The sequence below is a fragment of the Galleria mellonella genome, unplaced genomic scaffold (genome assembly GCF_026898425.1).
Source record: "Galleria mellonella isolate WM207_F2 unplaced genomic scaffold, CSIRO_AGI_GalMel_v1 utg139, whole genome shotgun sequence".
NCBI classification, from domain to species: Eukaryota; Metazoa; Arthropoda; class Insecta; order Lepidoptera; family Pyralidae; genus Galleria; species Galleria mellonella.
Window position 1 is genome coordinate 11,152,839 of NW_026441995.1, and position 21,385 is coordinate 11,174,223.

General features: G+C 30.0%; 1 protein-coding gene across 1 annotated transcript in view; it reads right to left on the bottom strand.

The window, feature by feature from the left end:
- LOC113511563 (extracellular serine/threonine protein CG31145) overlaps positions 1 to 20,913 on the bottom strand; it is a 108,776-nt gene extending 87,863 nt beyond the window's left edge. The window contains exon 1 of the mRNA XM_026895220.3: positions 20,654 to 20,913. The gene's annotated coding sequence lies outside the window, so the exon portion shown is untranslated. The remainder of the gene's footprint in view (positions 1 to 20,653) is intronic.
- Between the last annotated feature and the right edge of the window lie 472 nt (positions 20,914 to 21,385).

Genomic DNA, 21,385 nt, shown 5'->3' on the forward strand with positions numbered 1-21,385 from the left:
AACGATACAAACAGCATTATTTCCTATCTAAATATTATTATACCAACAGGGACTTGATGTTCTTTTTCAAATATATGACCACCATATATTTTTTATTGGTAGTTTGATATACGACTTAAATAAGGGTTATATGGTAGTTAATTTTACGAGGTACATATAATTTGCATGATATTTAAACCAACTATAGCGACTCGCAGATGCTGTGTTACAAAATGCAGGTCGTTTGGTTTCATACTACTTTTGTCTAATGTTTTGAATATATAATTTATTATTGAAACGCTTTCTTTATAGAATATAGTATATATTTTATAAGTATAATAAATATTGTATATTTTTCTTTAAGTAAACTTAAATTGCTTAATACAAGTTTACAGCCCACCTGACAGAAAATGGTAGCTGGTACCAATAGCACCATGGATATCACAAAATATACTTTAACGTCCATAGTACCCCTCAAACATGGCAAAGGTATATAGCGGGCTTTAGAAAACGACAAATAGCTGTTACAGCAAAAAGGTCACGCTTACCTACTGATACTAACCTATGTTAATGTTCTCTTCACCTTTCGAGCGAGATCGTAACTCGTGCGCATAGCTCCTTTTAAATATATATTTAGAACAAATTTAAAACGTATTTAAATGTTTTTCAAATACTCATTTAAGTATTGATACATACTGTATGCAGAGACGAGTTAAGAACGTGGATGAACATGAGATATATGTAAAGATAGAAATTATTGACACTTGGTTTTCTCTACTTATCCTACATTAATCCTAATCTTATCTATTTTTTTTAAATATAGATACGAGCTGCTTACTTTTTCTTCTTACCTTTTTAACATATCTATTTGAGGTCGGCGTAATAAGATACGAGCTAAGTTTACTATTTATTTATTTTTATTTTATCTTATTTACGTAGATAATCTGGAAAATTCTTAAGGCACACCTAGTCTCTAGATTATAAAAGGGGCATATTACTGTACTAAAATTGTAATGTACGAGTACTAATTCAAGTTATTAACTCTACGATTAAGCCTTGGCGTTGATACATCAACTGAGTTTCTCGGAGTGTCATGTTTAGTTTCACGAAGATTTGGTTTAATTGCATGATTATAGTCTTTTCATTTATAATTAAAAGATGTATATTCGTAAATATATCAAGAATTGCTCTAACCAACAGTCTATTTAAACTAATTCGTCTTTCAGTAATTTAAAATCAAACTATTCAAATACACCATTCTCTAAAAATTACGTCCCGAAATATAAAAACATCGAAAATAATATTAAATTGAAAATTAATGAAAGAAAGTATGCATACTTTTATGACATCTATATTATATTTAATTAACAATAGATGCATCATTATTATTTATTGTAATAGCATCGGTAAATACCGGTTCAAGACCTAGGTTCGACAACCTGGGTTCAACAACATGCCGTTTGCTCTTTTTTGACCCGGAGGTCGAGCGAAAAGTCTGTTGCGTATTTTTCGGACATAGATCGATTTGTAGCATGATCATTGAACTCTTCATCAGCGTAATAAAGAGGAAGGGGGAGAGAATTATACGTATCAGTAATGAGATCGGTCGTGCTACTAGAGGAAGGGGAGAATTCCTGGTAACCTCGTAATAAATCACCGTGATGGCCGAACTGATCTGACTACAACCTCGCCTATCATCCCTCGCTGCGCTTATGTATTACCAATAGCACAAGCGAGCTTACTATTTCTTTTTCATCTTTAAAGAAGGATGATAAATACGCCGGGTTCGTGAAATAGCATTAATACCACACACAAAAAGTAAAACCCGTTGAATAGGCGAACATAAATATGAAAATAATTGTAATTAGTAAATTTACAATAATCTGTTCTCTAAAATTATTTATTTATTGCCTACATTTTCAAAATATATTTTATACTATAAATTTAATTCAATTTTGATACTGTACTGATGAATATAAATAAAAGATTTTATGAAATAAAGTCAACTTAATAAGGCATTTCAAACAGCTGTCAAACTAAATGAACTTTATTTTAAACTTATAAGTTAAAAATCGTTTCTTTATTCGATTTTTAAATAATAATTTCAATAAATAGAATAATATAGTAGCAGTGGATAAAGCGATAGAGGTTGTGATGTCGATAAAGATTCTGCTAATATAAAGTTATCTAAACACAAATTTAACAAAATATCAAAAGTGACTACATTGTAAAAATATTTTTTTCTATACGTATTCAAATATTTATTCTCATAATCTACTTCTGTACATATTTAATTTTAAATACACTACGTCTTTTTTATCTACATAGCAATTAATTTGTAATGAAATATTAGCTCACTATACCTAATCGAAACTAATTTTTCCATTACGTATTAAATTTCAAGCATATCCATTTTTAATCAGTATTTCTAAATTACAGTTTTTTTTTTAGTTTTTTAAGCAATGGAACCTCTAACTAAAAATAAAGATTACTTCATGGACTTAGTTAATACGGTACTAGCTACTTTTATTCTCGATAGAGAAAAACAGTACTAGTGTGAGTTGCTTCCAGTAAATCGATATTTCAGCTGTGAGACCCAATTAGAGGACAGCAACATTAAGCTCTTATACGTACCAACCATATCCAACGGGATCTTTTGTGTCATTCTCTATCCCTCAATATCTCCTTGATCCTTATTCACGTCACTTTATTTAATATGTCATCCGTATCAATATGTCTTTATTTAGAACAATAAATGTGTATTCGTCTTTATTACTTTTCCAAAAAAAAACAGTTTATGAGTTTAAAGAACAAAATTCATATGGAATCAACACGGAATTAAATCTAATGAATATTAATTAATTATATTATGGAATAAACTCTCTTACTGCATACAAGAGAGTCCTTCTATTATGCCTTTCAAGAAAAAGTTAAAACTACATTTTCTTTCCCTCGACACCATCATAAAATCATTAATCTATATTTATATATTTCTTTAAACGTTTATTGTATAAGTAGGTAGGTAATAAAGAATAAATATTTTAAACAATATATTAAGGAAATATATAGACGAATTTAGAATCTCTTACTTATACAAATAGTTTAAAAATAAATTCTGTTGTCAGTGACAAGTGAATCACAATGAGGTAAGCACTGCGCGTCACGTTCCATGTTACATGTATCTAGTTTATTTATTTTTTATTACTACTTTACGTATCTAATAATTTAAAAAAACAACGTCACTTTTTCATCTCTTTATCACATTTTATACAAACATCAGCTATTAGCAGAGTCTACGCGGCTCGTGATATTACTTATAGCAAAACATGCTAAATATAAACATGTGAAACCCTTTTGATCATTTCACTCATACATATTTCATAGACCTCCCTAACAAGATGACATAAAGACTCTTTTTTGATAGATTATTTTACAAATATTATGCTATTAGAAATACAATTACAACGTTAATCTAAAGGCGAAGATACGTGTCTTCTAAACCGGAAAAAATATGAGACAATTTATTAATGTAGAATGAAGCAAAAGATGAATATAAGGATAAAGTGAATGTTATTTCAACTTCATGTATTTACATGATATCAATCTTCATAAAAATCCAGGTATATATTAAGATTTATAGTGTTTAAAAACTTTTTTTAAATAAATAAATAATATTCATTATAATTAATCATTCAGCAATTCGATTAATTGTAAATGGTTCGTTTTGAGATGTGCATCTACTGAGCATGTAAGAATTAGCCCCAATATAAGTTCAAATCCTTCAAATTTATTTCTATTATAATAATTATTAAAATATATTGTTTTAATTCATTCTTTAAATATAAATTATATTTTGATTTGATAATATTTTACAAATATTATAATAAACTTGTGATAAACCAGAATCTAATTTTAATTTTTTTCATATAATAATGTTTTAGATACTTAAAAACAAACTAAGTTCTCTAAAAAAATATATAAATATACACAAGTGCATACATGAGAATAGAGAAAACAATTTACTCCATACACTCTGGCGGTCGTATACCACCTGTCGCTGAAACAGAATTTGAAAGCTATTATTTATAATAGCACTTGTTTTATGGTTACAGTGGCTTATGTGAAGTTATTCCTATTTTGCACAGTAAAGAAGTTAAAATAATATAAATGTATGTTAATATCTTTCATTAAATATGAGAACGTCATTCTACGTCTATGGCTGATGAGTAAAATATGCTTGTATATTATTATAAATGAAGTGAGTCAAGATTTTTAAATGTTTCGTAATTAATTTACACTTAAACAGCTCAATGTCATCATACATTAGCCGTTATCTGTCCACTGCTGAAAGTAAGCCTCTCATTAAATTGCCATAAGGAACAGTCCTAGCCACCCGTACCCAATGATTCCCTGTTATGCGTTTGAGGTCGAAACTGGTAAAGGCTGAATATATTTAGATGAAATTTTTATGCATTGATAAACCATGTCTTTAATATTTCTATCTTAATTCACGCATAAGATTCACATGCACATTTAAAATATGATGTAATTGGAAAAAAAATGCATGAAATATACAATAAAAAAAGAAAGAAAAGAAAAAGAAAAGACCCTCGGATTTTTTGAAATCGTTTAAAACTAGATCTACAAAGAACTTTAAAAAAATATATTATGTTCACATAACTTAGTATATTATTTCGCCTTCTTTGAAATATTCTCTTATATAAAACCTATCTCTATAAACTTTTCTTATGATATATTTATAGAATTTCTCGAAATAGTACCGTTGTTGATCACAGCACCTTGTGTCTATTTGCAATGTCCAGTGACGTAAAGACACACCCAGTGACGTTAGTAATGTTATTTCGGTAATACGCAGTAGGCATTTGTGTATTCTTGTATAAACAAACAAATACAATAAAGAGTGTAATTTTTAACATTGCAGAGTTTTAATTAAAATCTCCGATTACAAACTAATTCACAGAACAAGTAATTACGACGTAAACTACTACAAAATATACATTGACAAAGGGTACGAGATTGTATATGCTGGCGGGGCACCAGTGAGGGATGATAGGTGAGAATGAAAAAGCAAGTCAGTTAGCTCATCGTGATGAACACATGTAGAATCTAGCACGATGGACTCTAATGGATGGGGAACCACGTAGAGGTGGACCTGACAGGGTATATTGCTAGCCATTGCTAGTAGTCCATATTACTAACAATCCCTTCCCCCCGGGACGAGAGTGTTAATAACGTAGACAATTATGATTTACTTCTCGTGATGATACTTATGATGGGCCAACTTATCTGGCTTTAATTTCACTTATCATTCCTCACTAATACTAATAGCGCTAGGGTAACCCAGAAGCGTCGGCGAGGTTACCATTTCATTTTCATCCATTAAAAAGTTTCACTTTATGACGCGTAGATCCCGTGAGAGAGAATATTCCCGTAATTTTATATAAGGGGTTTAGCGTGGACGAAGTCGAGACAAATGGCTAATTTTATTCATAAAGTGACTCAATAGTTTTTATATTCACTCCGTTAAATATAACAAGTCAACTATAAAAAAAAGAATTGTAGTAACATTTTAAATATCGAAATCAATCAATCTTTTTTTATGGTTTTAGAGGCATAAAATCTGCATCGTACTATAATGTATAGAATACCATAGAAAATAAAAACAAGCAATACGTAATATTATTTATTATATTATAGATAGTAAAGGCAGCTATATAATGCTGCAAGAAATGTAGGTGCCTCTACCTACATTACGTATTTAATGGTCAAAGGTGAGACAATGTCACGAAAGACAGAGACAAGTCATATTAGTACGTTCTTAAAACATAAATCATAAGAGTCACTATTGAAATAGCCAGTTTATACTTTCGAATATAATTTATTTGACCGTATAACATTTTATTTCTATGATTGCAAAATGCTACATTAAACGAGTTATAGATAATATACCATGGAACGTTAAAAGTTCATATACTAATTTCGAGTATATGGGCGTTTCCCTCTAGGTATATGTACATGTACAGAGGAATAAGACCTTAGTCCCCAGGAATGGCAACGCATAGAGGATATCATGGACGAAACAGTATACTCTATTATGTCCGTGGTACTGCTCATGTCTATAGACGACGGTTACCATTTTCCATCAGGCGGACCGTCAGCTTGTTTGACATTCTAAGTTGCATAAAAATAAAAAAACAAATAAAATAAAATGTATGATCCAAAAAGTGGTTTAAATCACTCAACTGCTTATTTAACTTAAAATATTTTTGTCATGCTAGTGTTAACTTTAAAAATATCATGTGAAAGTGAGTTTATTTAATACACCTTGGGTTTAAACACCTTCATACCAATCATCATGAAATTCAATAAAAAAAACGCGTTAGTATTTTTGATAGAAAAGAACATAAATTACTTTTTGCCACGGCCAAATTTATATATCCCAGTAATAAAGATAAAACCAGAGGGTAAATGCTAGTAATAAATACCTACATTAATTCAAACAAAACCGTGTAATATTATCAACTTGCATAATATAAGTCCACTTGCTAGCTAATACTAAATTAAGCTAATTTGTAAGATAGCACTATATTTAATACCGAGATTTTTTTATAAATATACTAAGTAACCTATAATTCATAGTAACCTATAATTCATAGTAACCTATAATTCATAGTATTTCATACAGTTCTTGAATGAAATATAAAATTACATAAATTGCAATTTAGTAGTGACTCGTCATGGTAAGTTGACGATAAGAAGCTTAGAATTCTACGTAATAAAGTTATGGTTGAAGTCTCCATTAATTGCGTTTTATTCTGAACAATCTAGCTGTTATAGCTAATGATATTACATTATAGCCCGATATATCATTAGTGGGTGTCATATTATAAATAATCAGATTTTTTTTTATAAGTGAAATTAATTTCAATTGTCTCGGATACAAAGCCACGGACAAAGTTGAAATCTTTACATAATTATAATAAAATATTAATGGAGTTAAGATTGTATAAATATATAGAAGTATATATGGTTACACGTACATTATTGATTTGTCTCTTTGTGTATTTTATTTCGAGTGTTTGACGTATAAATGACCGGACTAATTGTGATAAAATTTTCACAAATAAATTTAACTTAATGTAGGATAAAAGAAACTTACACTCGAGAACAGATGCCTCTAACTTATAACAGATAACGTAAAAAAAGGTGATATTAATACCAAAATATCATGCGCATTTTATTTGTTGTAAATAAGTCCCCAAAGCAGAAAAGCAAACCCCAATCTTTGCTTTATAATTGAAAGTGAATTTTATAATAATAAATGCGAACTAAGTCATAGGCAGAGCTAGTATAATAATAATATTATTCATAAATTTATTCATGCCAATATTATACTTTCAATCTTGCAAATATGACACTGGCGGGTTATTTGTAGCGTCTCGCTGAATCAATTTATTGTCTAAGAGAGTCTTAGAGTGACCCCAGCTGATAAGCTTGATTTCGCCGTCGCATGTCGACGTCTGGACATAGGTTATGTGTATTGCACGACACAACGTTGCATCAACTACAACGGCTTTATCATAACAAATAAACCTGCAGCTCTATAGATGGGTGCTTTAGTGAAAAATGGTAATTTTCTTATAGCTCTCTGGCTCTTACTATAAAACTATAGAAAATAAATTCTAAGAAAAGAAGAATAATTTTAGTCTGCGAAAAAGCTAATTAATCTAGCTAATTGTGAAATCAAAATAGGTAATATGAAAACGATACGGATATTAAACTCTAGAAATTGCAATAGTAATGATTAAGTAATGATTAGTCTAGGAAACTGGTGGAATTCGGAGAAGATATCGCACAAATATATTTACACAATAAAAATTAAGTACAGACAAATTAAGAACCTATTTCATTTTTTTTTATACAGCTTAGAATGGCAAACAAGCCGACGGCCCACCCGATGGAAAGTGGTAACCGTCGCCTATAGACATGAGTACCATGGACATAACAGAGTATACTGTTTCGCCCATGATACCTCCCATGAGTTGCCATTCCTGAGGACTCAGGTGTCATTCCTCTGTACCCAGTAAATTCACGCCATATCCCACCCTTCAAACCGAAACACAGCCATGCAAACAACTGCTTCAAAGATGAAACACGAATGGGACAGAGGTACCCAAGTAATCGACTTTTGTACAAAGTTTCCCTCTGGTGATATATGGAAATTATTTAGAAAATATTTTTAAAATATGAACTATATATAAATACGAAAATGTAATGTAAAATGTAGATTACAAGTCAAATACTAATCAGTCCGTGGGTGCATTGCTTTTATACCTACTCACATAACTATACATACCTATACCCAAATTTCCGCCTCCCTCCTCACATCTTAAGTTCATATTAATGGATGTCTTATAGACAACTGTACTAGTATAATCATCCTCAATAGGTATAGACTATTCACACGTGCATCCCACTTATTATTGTTAGTACACGTCTGTTGTAAATTAAATGTTTCCTTTTCCGTTTCAGATGAAGCAACTTGCGTTAACATAGTACTTACTAAAACCGAACTACTAGTAGTACTAAATACTATCTATCTATCAAATTTTCATGTTTACGTACTTAGCACTTATTTTATATTAAAGTATCAGTATTACATATGTACATATTTACTAAGTTTTATTATCAGTACTTATGGTAGAGTAGTAGTATATTTCGTTTTAATTGCTCGGAAACTCCATTATTATAAAAAAAATTACGCATTAATGCATGGCTGTTTTACCATAAACATAAAAGGCCAGTAATTCATAACCCAACACGATAGCAATGAAATTTCTTGGATAGTTTTTTAACATATTGTTCTTTGATATTTATACCCAATACATTAGTTATAGAAATCTATATAAATAAAAATTAAATGTTATTGGTTGGTATAGAATCAGTTGGTAGCTTAGCTATTAAGCATCAGGTAAGTATGGCTGGACTTCATGTTTTATTTAATGTTTGTTATAGCCCGATTAGTGTTGTTCAAATAGAAACAATTTTAATTTAGACAGTCAATCGAATTGAGTCAACTGTCAAAATTAAAAAAACAAGATTAAAAAATTGTCCACTTTTTCCTCGAGAGTTAAAGATATTATTATAACTTGACTTAAATTTAACACTTGGTATACGAGTAAGTTTTTTACATACTCTCGTACATTATACCGTTAACCAGTACTTAATAAGATTTTAAGAAATAGACCGTTGCTCCATTTAGGTTCATTATGCAACCACATTGTTCACAGCTAAGCCGCAAAACAAAAACGTGGGCGATAAAAAGTTTCGCATCTTATTTCACGATCACTATCGTATTTCGACACGGTCGTGAGAAAATAACAAAACAGATACACGCATTTAACTATTTGTATCTTTTTTTAAATTTTTAATGTAACTAGGTATTTAAAATAATAATAGCACGTTTTGCGTTGCGTCAATAGTTATTCAAGCGATTGATTACGCGCAATCATGACATGTAGATTACAATTTTGTATGTAATAAAAGAGGAATTATAAAAAAATATTTAGGACTATTCAACCTAATCTTAATTACTATAAATTTACACTATTATTTACATAATTATGTTCTGACGAAAATTTATTAATAAAAGTCCATGTGATACTTTATACATACTTTCAAAAACTTCAATTATTAAAAAAGGCAATCAGGCACAATAATTCATATAAAAAATTAGTAACTTAAATTAAAGTTGAAGATTAAAATTTTTATGCCGTGTGGTCCCGGTATAGAATGGGTCACCCTTTCCTGCTATCCTTCATTACAACAATATTTACTTCAAATTTCCACTCATTATTTGTACTACCTACAAAATGAGGAAAATTTCAGCGTTCAGGCTGCGGAATAAAATCCCTGACGACCTTTTTCCTAGAGACTATAGTATGGGGTTCTTAAAAAATGGTATTAAAGTTTATTTAAGGTCGACAACACGCATGTGACACCTCTAGTGTTACAAGCGTCCATAGGCTATAATGACAGTTTACCATCAGACTGTGTTTGTTTGCCATCCCTAATGGTATAAAAATAACAATCCCTTTCCCCCCAATAATTAAGTATTAAACCATGTAAATCTTGATTTTAATTATGTATGTTAATATTGGTACCTTTTCCATTGTAATTGATTTACTAATGACAAGGATAATCGTATATCATCACTAGTAATTATAGAAAATAATTTTGTTACTGATTGGTCTATAACCACCGACAGACTTCAATAAATGCCGCAACTAAACTAAGTTTGCGTGTAAATTTTTACCCTAAGGAAGCATAACACATAATAATTGAAAGATTAACATGGGCAAAATTTTAATATCTCATTTAGAATAATAAAATAACATGTTAATATAGGTAGTACCTACTTTTATTACGATTCTGATGTTTATAATAAGATATTATTAACTTATATATAGTACATAAATTTCATGGACAATAAATATTATAACAAAAATATAACCAAGTATATAATATAACAACACATGCAATGTATCGTGCAATATAAGTATGCAGTTATTTATTGAAGAGTCTCGGACGCTACCGGGTCAATAAATGTTTGCATATAAATTATTATATTAATTAAAATTTAATGAATGAATGAATGAAAATTTATTTCAATAATCAAATAATCAATGTATTTCAATAATCCACAACACTTAATTAAATTACTATCGTAATAAATGTAAACTATGTAAATAAAATAAAAAGATTCATTATTATTATTATGAATTAGACAAATTAAATATAAAATAATTCCTACATTTTGAAGTTGCTCTGTTATTTCTTGTTATTATGTAGTTTGTATTCAAATTTATAAAAATTATACATTACATGTTCCCAAATAAAACTAATATCCTGTATTTGATGACAATTGGCTCAGGCGTTGAAAACACCAAGAGGTAGTCATTTGAGATTTATAATTATTAACTCGGATACTATACTTATTTATTACAAATAATACGAGTAAAAATATGCATATTTGTTATGCATAACTACCTGTGTAATACATTAATATAAATCTAATTAAAATTCAATATTTTAAGGACTAAATAGAAACTAAAGTTTCAGTAAGTTAAATACATGTATTATTGAAAAATCTGAATAAGTACGTGTAAGTGAATAAGTTTTAATAGTACCAAAATGTAATACTAATATTTACCGCTACAATTTGTAATTTTTATTTTTGGACTTTTACGGACAACTATGAGAAGTTTATATAGCACATCATAGAAAATCATAATACACGTACCGTTCAGACTTTATGATTAAGAGTAGTTAAACAAATCGTAATAATTAGATAATTTTAAGATTTAACATAAATAGGGGTATTATAGCAATATAAAGCATAAATCTATGCTTTATATATATGAATTTATATATAGCGCATATATATATATATCCAGCATTGTGAGTTTATTGACACACTAACGAATAATACTGACATAGGCTTACAAATTATTATTGCTATAACAGCAATTTGACCGTGACCACAAACTTCGTGCCGAATTTGACCGAACGTAATAAACACTTTCTTTTTTTATATTTTACGCTAGAATTGTATAATAATGAAAGAATTTGTTTCATCAGATTAAATAATACTACTTATTAGTTAACGTAAAAGTTATTATATGTACCTTTGTATGTATTTCACTCATATCAAAATGTATCACTCAGTAACTTATTGACGATTTTTTGCTATTTATCCGAAAATTTAAAACATCCAAACCGAAGATCCAAAAAAAAAATGAATACTTATTTCTAACCAAAGAGTAACATTTGTTATAAAACATGCCGAAGAGTTTTTACAAATTTTGTACATAATATTCATATTCATGTTTTATGCAAACAAGTGTAATAGCTTATCTGATAGTAAACGCACCTGCAATGCTTAAAGGTGGTGTCATGTATGCATCACCGAGCCTAAAGAAAACTTATTACACTCTTTTTGAAAATCCCTACTATAGTTTGGTTAGTCTCGAAAGAAAAGCTTACCTATTAGTTTATTCCACAACCTGAGTGTTTGTGGCGGGAAAATCTGTCTTTTTCGCTGAAACCACGCTGTGCCTGATCAGCTAAGGTGTGAACAAGAATTTCCTGCAGCCGACGAACGATGACATGGTAAAAAGTAAATACAAATTTTAATTTCTATCTTTATTTTCAACCTAGCTTTTGACTAGGCTTATAACCAAGGTAAATTTCCTGATTTTCTTTTCCACTTGGTCTTGTGTACCTCCGACAAGGTACTGGCCCATATGTCTTTGGTCATGATGTAGATATGCCATAACTAAGATTTTGTGGGTCATGGACGAGGTGTAATACCACCTATTTTATTAAGTTTCGAAATCTGTTACCAATAGTAATCTAAAAAAAAATAGTATCTGCTCGAAGTTTAATATTTTCAGCAATATTTTTTTATAAATGCATAAATTATTATATTTATAATTATTTACCTCTATCTTATCCCTCAGATTACAACGTCCGTATTGCTGGTTGACAATGACGCGACACATTTACGGGTTCGCGTTCACCTTGGTAATACCTACTTATGTTCCTGTATTATGTATAATTTAGTATGATAAAATGTAAAAATTATAATAGGTGAGTACTATGATACCGAATATAGTATCATAGTACTCATCTAAATGTAAACAAATACGTTTTTCTCCACAAATTAAGAAAAAAAAAGAAAGGCGAAAAATGAACTATTTAAAAAAAATATATGGCATCGTGTAAATAAAGTGTTGGGATAACTTAGAACAAGTCATACTCACTGTAAAAACCAAAAAGGAACGAGGTTATATTATCTATGGTACAGTCAAATACAGTGATAACTGGCTTAATTGTCACAAACATGGGCTTGTAATGACTGTGAGGACTGGTTTATTTTATATTGGATTTGATTGTACATTAATATTTAGATTTCTGTTAATATTAAACACTTAACGAAATTTGAATTTAATTTTTATAATCAAGAAAACACTTCTTTTATTGCCACAGCTTTTTATTCTACACGTTATTCTGCTATTTAGGTTTAATATTGTCATAAAGTTATCATTGAACTTGTTTTTAACGTAACAATCAAGTGTTTGACATTTCTTCTAAGCTGAACCCATTTATCGTCGTATGGTCCCGGCATAGAATGGACCATCCTTACCTTTTACGTGAGTGTTGTATGAGGTAACTAAGAGAATTTAAGAGCCAAGGGATGTGCAACGGCGCCTCTCTCAAAACATCACCAAAGCCTAACTAAGGTTGCCAATCCACCTGCCAGGTGTGGCAACTATTGGCATAAATTTATGAGGAATCCTTTATTCAGTAGCAGACAGAAAATAGCTGATATGATGATGCTGATGAACATATTTTAATAACCAGCAATTTAATTATCTGAAGAATCTATAAGAGATCTACATGCACAGTTTTGATTCGCTTTGATTGATTATTGAAGAAAACGACATAGAAATCCTTGAACCGTAAACTCTTCCAGCACTAATAAAATCGAAAATAGTCATATGATCACATCAAGCTACATTCATAGTTATTACGAAGCAATTGGAATAAATAACAAGCATATAATTATAAACAACTCGTTTTCTTGTTATTTGCTAAATGCATAAATGATATCTGTGATACTGACCATGTCTAATTATGGTACGAACTCGACAATTTGCCAAGTGGAACAAAAAAAAAATACCTCGTCATCTACCTTACGTTGTTATTAGAGACACTAGGGTCTTTTTTTCTGTCGTGTAACAAAACGATTTCTTCACTTTCCACGTTAAACTTGAGCGATTCTGTAAGGGCCAAGTAATGTAGTAATACAGTTATTGTGCGATTAACTAACCGTTTCAATTTCTGTACAAAGAATTCGAGTGAAATATTAAAATTGTAGTGTATTACAAATAGGCACAATAGAAACACAGAAGCATAAAAATGTCTTTTTTTTTCATTTATTTTAATACCAGAAACAGTTATTTCATGTGTAAACTAATTAATTCATACGGTGTTAAGAATTTCAGTAAAATGTTCAAATTGTTGTTAATACTAGTAACAGTTAATTCATACGGTTACCAGTTACTGCATGTGGGGTTTACTCTTAAAATTTTACAGTATTTAGAACAAAGTTATTGAGTAAAAACACTATTAAATAAATACTATTAGATATGCTACACAACTTCATTTAATTTCAAACTAAAAAGAGCTTGTAATATAAGCTATGGGTATTTAGCAAGTGATTAATTTTTTTAAAAATACGTATATAATAATATATAGTAAACTTAAAAACCAATACTATACTATATTTATAAATAAAATATTTTTATTATGCGAAGATCGAACCAGCAACTATCGAAAGGTGAACCAGTGCATTAAACTACTGCACCACCAAGGTCAAACACCTTCACCAACTTTCATAATATTGTAATATTAATAAGAAGTAAAGTGACTAGTACATTTTGCTTCGCAAAAAAGCTACTTCAACTGGGATTCACATACATATATATTACATACGTATTGATAAATATTGAACATATTTTATTTAATTTAATTCGGCAATATAATCGTGTAATATAACCACAAAAACTGAGACGAATTGAAAATCTCCTTCTTTTAGAACGTTTACAAGAATCAAATCAATATAAATTTTTAATTTACGCACCGATTAGACACAGAGTGTGCCAAATTAATCGTATCATAGCTACTGAAAGTGTCCAACTAGTGGATATAATAGACACGTTTAAATAATTAACTGAAAGTGTAACCGCTTTCAAAAGATTTAGACGCGCTCGAGATTACGCCATGTACAAATAAATATTCGCACCTCGAAAATAGCTGTGATTATCAAGTCGAATAAACTTGTTTATTTAATCAAAATGCATACCAAACTTGGTGGCCGTCTAGACTTATGAATATGTTTATATATTTAGATATTTTATTTAACTTTAGTACATTCGTATAAGAATACAAGACATATATAACACTAAATCCATGTACGAGTGTACGAATAACAATATTATATAATGTTTACGATACTTATATTGTAAGAATACAGCTCTATATAGACTTTTTATATTGTGCGTATAATAAATAATATTTTATTTGGCAATATGCATATAAATAGAAGATACGTGTTTTAGTTATACATATATAAAAATGAAAATCTTCACATTGTAAATATTTTATTGTCGACTGGATGTGAGCCTTTTCTCTTTTAATGTACCTAATTATATTTGTGTATTGTTCTAGAAATATTTTCAAATAAACAAATAAAATGCGAGCTGACCAATCAAGCAGGTGGAAACATCCATGAATATCGGACATCCCTTTAGGTATAGGTACAAAATCAAATATGAAATCGTTATTATTTCGAAGTATTTGTCTACGTGTTATTTTTTAATATTACAAAGAAGTCGATGAAAGATTAAAAATATATGTCGTTTGTTATATCGACGTTTGTTTTAATGGATTGGACATGAAATAGTAATCCCGTCTGTGCTATCAACTACTGCTGGAGGGTTACCAGTGAATGAAGTGAGTTAGCCCATTCTTAGCCGTGACAGTTTCCAGAGAGGGACACGCACGAAGACACTTATTACTTACCAATCAGTATGTTGAGGAATGGTAGAATAGGTTTTACATTCCTTAAAGACATAATTATTCCTTAAGGATATAATCGAGAGAAGTTTATTTAACATAGCTCAAAAAGTTAAACGTAGATACCTTAATTTGTGTACTTTAATTAGGCATTTGTATAAAAAATAAATATTGAACTTCGGTCTTTCAGTCACTTTCATTGTAAACACAATTGTTGTCAATACTGTAATCATTACTGAATCATTCATAATTTACTGTTATTAATGTAAATTTTTATCTAGAAAAAACAAGTAGCTTTGTTAGCTGCCTAACTGTAAATATATTTAGTATTTTTATTGATTAAATGGAATGGTAACACCACGTATACTATTGGTTTACCCTGGAGCTCAAGTGAGGGACGATAGGTGAGGATGAAGTCAAGTCATTGGCCCATCGTGACGAATAATGGAGTCGTTAATCTGCATTACTGACAATGCAGTACCAATTTAAAAAGTAGTTTATTTGTTATATTTTATTGCATGAAATTTGGCATATGGATAATACAAATTTAAGATAAAGAACATAGGATATTTTTTCTGTCATACAAATGAAAGTGCTGGTACAGCTATATTATTAGACAGTTTTTTACGGATGATAATGGAATGATAACCCCATTTGTGCTATAGGTATATGCTGACAAGATACAGGTAAGGATGAAAGCAGCTCATTTAACCTATTAACCACATCATTTTTTAGAAAGAAGACATAAATAGGATAGAGATCGATCAGGATCAATCGCATAGGGTATTTTTTTGTTAGCAATTCCATTACAAACAATCTCTTCCCCCCTCTCCCGTATTAAATACTTTATTCCATTTATAGGTCTTTAAAATCATGAAAAATCTTCATTTAAAACAGTTTCGGTTATTATGATTGTTGTAGTTCTCATTGTGATTTTTTCTTTGTAAAAAACCAAGCATGTTGACGGTACTGATGATCCATTAGGAGGATAATGTAAATGTAGTAATCGCCGACTATAGGCTTATACAATACCATAGACTAAATATACTGTATCGTCCTTGGCACTCTTTGACGACAGCTTTGGCTGTGTCATTAGTTAGGCAGTTTTTCCTTTCATATAAACTACTAGTAGTTATAGATGCTGATATACCGAATTTACGTTTATTTTTTTCATGGAAATTAGACATTTTACTGCAGTAATAGATAACGTATACTCGTATGTCGTAAATAAAGCAAGTTGTCACCTTGTAGTACACATTTCATCAAAATTTATCTAGTATTTTTTGTTGATGTGTATACAGACACTGTCTAGTAATAGTTATTGGTATACCATCTATATATAGATACAGCGACATAAAAACAAAACAATAAAATAAATTACTCTATGAATAAGAAATGACTATTATATTATGTACAGGAAATTGCTTTAAATTACAGATTAAAAATAAGTGATAACATAACTAGTTGTTGATATTTCTAACATACGTAGGTAGGTACTTACAGTTTTTACGTTTGCTCACAGAAAAATAATAGTACAATTTAGTCCCCTACTTCCTATCTTTTGAAAGGTCGTGATTACAAGCAATGTTGACTGGAGCGCATAGGGGACCCCACATCGGGCTCTCGATTGTAGTGACCTATCGATATTGCTTTAGAGTAAACATTTGTCTTCTTAGGTATTGTTTCTAATAAAATTATTAATAACTAGCTATTCCCCATGGCTTCATTTGTTATTTCCAATCGCCCAAACAATTTCATTATTAATGGAAAAATTTTCTAGTGAAATTTTGATAGAGTAAAGAAACCTATTATATCTAAAAAATTTCCAACCCTCATATCTTGGCTGTGCATCGTTTTTAGTTAGTTATAAGTACATTTTATTAAACAAAGAAAAAACAACGACTTCAGACCTGATAAAACAGACCAATAAATAATTAAATGTTTTATAGATACATTACTTTTAGAATATTTGGATTGAGAAACTTGAAGCGTTCATCTACAAGCAAACGTCGCATCGTAACGAACAGGATTTTGCTTCGAAAAAAAACAGCGTCCTTAATATAAACAAAATAAATTATATCATCATGAAGATAAAAAAAATACAGGCGATTCAATAACCCCCTCGTTCTGGAGACGCTTAAAAAATGAAACAAAAGTTGTTGGATCTATAATTTAAGCTCGATAATACAGGCATCAATTGCAGCGAACAAAGAAAGAAAACTCTCAATATTAGAACAATAATATCGCGTTGAATGTTCATAAAATCGCCAGTAATGCAATAATTTGTAAACAGACCAGCGCTATGTTTATACCAGCACCTCTGCACCATTGTAACCAGTTTTATACTTTTGATTATGCAATGGCATGCGCTGAAACAAACCGAGCTATGTAACTTATAAAACAAATTCAATTATTCCTTACTAATAGTTTGAAATGTGGGCACTTTATTTTGCATGTTATTGGCAAAATTTTATCAAATATTTCTACATTTACCCTTATATTACAATACAACTAACTCTCTCCAATCTTTTTTCTTAAAATCTTGTGAGATTTCACGTAGTGACTAGTCTAGCATCCTTGGTTCAACATGATTTCTTACCATTTTTATAGCGCTATATTCCTATTCTATGACTTGTATTTTTTATTATGGATTTTTTTTCATCTTTATTAATTTTTATTTTATTAATATCTCGATGGACCATCTTGGAAATTATATAATTTTTTTCACTAATTTGCTTTAAAATATTTGCATTTTAATTAGCCTTGCTTTAATTCTTTCATTAGAAAAAAATAATATCTATATGATGTCTTTTTTGATAACACTTGTACTATAACGTAATAATTATTTGCCCTGTGACTTGTACACGATCGATTCATCACCATAATCGAAGATTTATAATTATTGTTTTCTTTATTTTATTTAAATTGTTTTCATCTTTGGAATGATATACCTATATCTAATAATCATTGTAATGTTGTAAAACCATTATAAATAATGATAATCGATAAAATAGATGATAAAACTTTGTAAAGAGTAAGTGTAAATATTTTTAATAACCTAACCAATCCTATCAAGTTGCTTCGAATCTGTGCTTGCTCAATAATATCTCGTCTTTTGGCACCTACCTAATTGTATGCTCCGAATTCCTTTCATGGTATCTAATCTATTATTAGTGTAAATAAAAACGTATAAACCATGTAACACTTCTCTTCTTTATTTTACTTCAGTACCTACGTTATTAAACTGTACTGTATTATAAATATTTAAGGACTTGCTTCTTACATTCATCGTTATATCAATACCCCATTTATATATTGCGTACAATGCTAACGATGTTCTTTTTAAGAAATATTATGTATTGTAATTATAATAAATTTCTAGACATATTTATAACTGTACCTAAATATCTAATTACATAAAATTTGTCCATATAAATTTTATTTTTCTATACACGATTTGCCTATTGAAAATTTATTTATTTTAAAAAAAAATATTTTAAAAAATCCAAACTAAACGTTCTGGGTTGTTAGTTAAGATCACTTATGTACTACTTGTATTACGAACATCAATAGGAAACTGTAATTTTTGCACCTAGTAGATAATAAGGTAACGTACGTAACGAATGTAGTTGTAAGTACGTAATTATGTATAGTGCATAACAAGCGACTTTATCGTTAGTCTCTACATTCACGCTAATTTCCGTATGGCATAGACAGAGAGAACGAAGTGCAGAAGTAAATAAATATCTATTTTTTATTGTACACAAAAGGTATTATATCAGAATAATAATTAAACATAATAGTTTTTTTATGCAACTTAGAATGCCAAACAAGCTGACGACCCACCTGATGGAAAGTGGTAACCATCGCCTATATACATGAGCAGTACCATGGACATAACAGAGTATCTTATTTCGCCCATGATGCCCCCTATGCGTTGCCATTCCTGAGAACTCAGGTGTTACTCCTTTGTACCCTGTAAATTCACAGTCACGTCCCACCCTTTAAACTGAAACACAGCTATGCAAACACAACTGCTTCACGGTAGAAACAGGAATGGGACAGAGGTACCCAAGCAAACGACTTTTGTACAAAATCTCTCTCTAGTGTGTGGTGTCTCTCAATAGTGCACAAGAGCGAGTACATCTCTAAAAGAGATTTCTTCCAGTAAACTCAATATGAGATAAACTGACAGTTTACTCGTAGTTACAAGCATACATGTGTACTAAACGAATCTCTGTTGCCAAAATTCATAAAAAAAATAGGTACATATATTTCTAAACATGTAACAATATAATTATTTTTTAAGGCTTTATTAACCTACATAATTTAATTATCATTGCTGTAAGTAATTGACCATTCTGTGTTGAATTATGTGCAGTGCATGACCCAATGACACATTGTTTCACAGACATAATTTCATAATAACATGCATCATCATAAATTCGAAATGAAGTAATTTATTAGGTAGTTATCTTAATAAATTAATTTCAACATTTAAAATTTATTATCCATATAGATACTTATGACAATTAGTATAATGTAAACAAGAAATAGATACTTAATGTTTGTTTAGGTGTCCTAAATTCTATATTACCCACGTAAATAGCTTACATTGAATTTCAGAACCTCGCAATTCGCAACTGTTAGGTATACCAAATGTTAGAATAATTAGAGTTATAACATTATAAATATAAAGTTTAAAGTTGATAATTGAGTTACTTTTCTATAACAACCAATATAATTCATTGTTTAAAATTCCATTGTTTTTCTAGAAGTGATGACGATATTCATTCACATATTTTTTATTTGACTCAATACTGTAGTAATTTTCCAAATAAATTAAAATTTCCATTCAATTTGAATGTCTGTGGCGCGAAACCACAACAATTTCCTCGTTTGCCAACGCCATACTTGAATTGCTAAATCATTAAAGCAATGTTGACGACCTCTGACTGAGCACGGAATTAAAGATATTTTATGTGTTTTTAGGACTAATAGTACATCATACCTGCAATGGATGACCGGCCGGCGACAAAACGACGTTTCCTAATCAAAACAAATATCAGCTGAGTGGAACGTCCGATTTAAGATCGTGGCAATAGACTCATCCTAAATGTCCCTGGGAAATGCAACGCACTTTCACAAAATATAAAAACAAACAGCAATATTGCAATGTTTTATATTTAAAAAGTTTTCAAAGTTAACGTAAACGTTTACGCGGCACGCGGGTGGAAAGGCGCGCAGTCTGAGTAGCCTCACTGTTATTACTGAATCGAAACGTAGTTTGCTTAGAGTTCCGTCTGACTTCGGACCACTACGTTCAACGTACACGTACCTATAACAAACAAATCTTAGTGGTTCCGTTGCATTAACCTCCCTCATGGAAATCCTGTTCAATTGCACTTTTTATGAATTAAGTAGTAGATGCATATTTATGGACGATGCTGGAACTTTGCCAAAGAAGTCTTTCAACTTTTATACCTAATACAGGATATTAGTAATAAAAAAAAATCGAATGGAAGAAAAACAAATGACATTCACTATTTATATGGAGATTACAATGAAATTTACGGTACGGAGGCATAGCACCTATATTCCTCAGGAACGGCAATTCATAAGGAATACAATAGTTGACACAGTATGATCTATGTTGTCCATGGGGTTGTTCGTGTTTCCATTAGATGAGCTATCAGATTGATTATCATTGTAAGATGTATAAATTAATTAATTATATAACCAG